Source organism: Arachis stenosperma, chromosome 5 (assembly GCF_014773155.1).
Source record: "Arachis stenosperma cultivar V10309 chromosome 5, arast.V10309.gnm1.PFL2, whole genome shotgun sequence".
NCBI classification, from domain to species: domain Eukaryota; kingdom Viridiplantae; phylum Streptophyta; class Magnoliopsida; order Fabales; family Fabaceae; genus Arachis; species Arachis stenosperma.
The window spans coordinates 81,157,648-81,159,026 of record NC_080381.1 but is presented as its reverse complement, the minus strand read 5'-3'; the positions used below and the strand labels follow the sequence as shown (position 1 = coordinate 81,159,026).

The window sequence follows — 1,379 nt, the reverse complement described above, 5'->3', positions numbered from 1 at the left end:
TGTTCTGAGCCAGAATGGCATTCAGAGCATCAATCTCAAGAACTCCTTTCTTCTGATTAGTCCCATTGTTCACAGGATTCCTTTCAGAAGTGTACATGAATTGGTTATTTGCAACCATTTCAATCAGCTCTTGAGCTTCTGTAGGCGTCTTCTTCAGATGAAGAGATCCTCCAGCAGAGCTATCCAAAGACATCTTGGATAGTTCAGAGAGACCATCATAGAAAATACCTATGATGCTCCATTCAGAAAGCATGTCAGAAGGACATTTTCTGATCAATTGTTTGTATCTTTCCCAAGCTTCATAGAGGGATTCTTCATCCTTCTGTCTGAAGGTTTGGACTTCCACTCTAAGCTTACTCAATTTTTGAGGTGGAAAGAACTTTGCCAAGAAGGCATTGACTAGCTTTTCCCATGAGTCCAGGCTTTCTTTAGGTTGTGAGTCCAACCATGTCCTAGCTCTGTCTCTTACAGCAAAAGGGAATAGCATAAGTCTGTAGACCTCAGGGTCAACCCCATTAGTCTTGACAGTGTCACAGATTTGCAAGAACTCAGCCAAAAACTGATGAGGATCTTCCAATGGAAGTCCATGGAACTTGCAATTCTGTTGCATTAGAGAAACTAATTGAGGCTTAAGCTCAAAGTTGTTTGCTCCAATGGCAGGGATAGAGATGCTTCTCCCATAAAAGTCGGGAGTAGGTGCAGTAAAGTCACCCAGCACCTTCCTTGCATTGTTGGCATTGTTGTTGTTTTCGGCTGCCATGTGTTCTTCTCCTTTGAAGATTTCTGTTAGGTCCTCTACAGAGAATTGTGCCTTAGCTTCTCTTAGCTTTCGCTTCAAGGTCCTTTCAGGTTCAGGGTCAGCTTCAACAAGAATGCTTTTGTCTTTGTTCCTGCTCATATGAAAGAGAAGAGATCAAGAAAATGTGGAATCCTCTATGTCACAGTGTAGAGATTCCTTGAGGTGTCAGAAGAACAGAAAAATAGAAGAAAGAGGTAGAAGAATTCGAACTTAATCAGAGAGAGTTCGAATTGTGCATTGAGAAGGAGTGGTACTCCATAAATAGAAGGATGTGGGAAGAGGGGAAGAGAATTTTTGAAAATTAATTAAAAAGTTTTTTTTAAAAAACATTTTGAAAAATTGATTGATAATTTTCGAAAACTCAAAGTGGAAAAGGAATCAAGTGATTTTTGAAAAAGATTTGAAATTAGAAATTAAAAAGATTTGATTGAAAACTATTTTGAAAAAGATGTGATTAAAAAGATATGATTGAAAAGATATGATTTGAAAACAATTTTAAAAGATATGATTTTAAAAATTAATGACTTGCCTAACAAGAAAAGATATGATTCAAACATTAAACCTTTCTCAACAGAAAAGG

At 37.4% G+C, this 1,379-nt stretch overlaps 1 non-coding gene across 1 annotated transcript; it reads left to right on the top strand.

Annotated features, from left to right (window-relative positions):
• Positions 1–247: 247 nt before the first annotated feature.
• LOC130983325 (small nucleolar RNA R71) lies at positions 248–355 on the top strand. Its single transcript, XR_009087321.1, has one exon. It is a non-coding gene; the product is annotated as a small nucleolar RNA R71 (small nucleolar RNA).
• Positions 356–1,379: the final 1,024 nt, after the last annotated feature.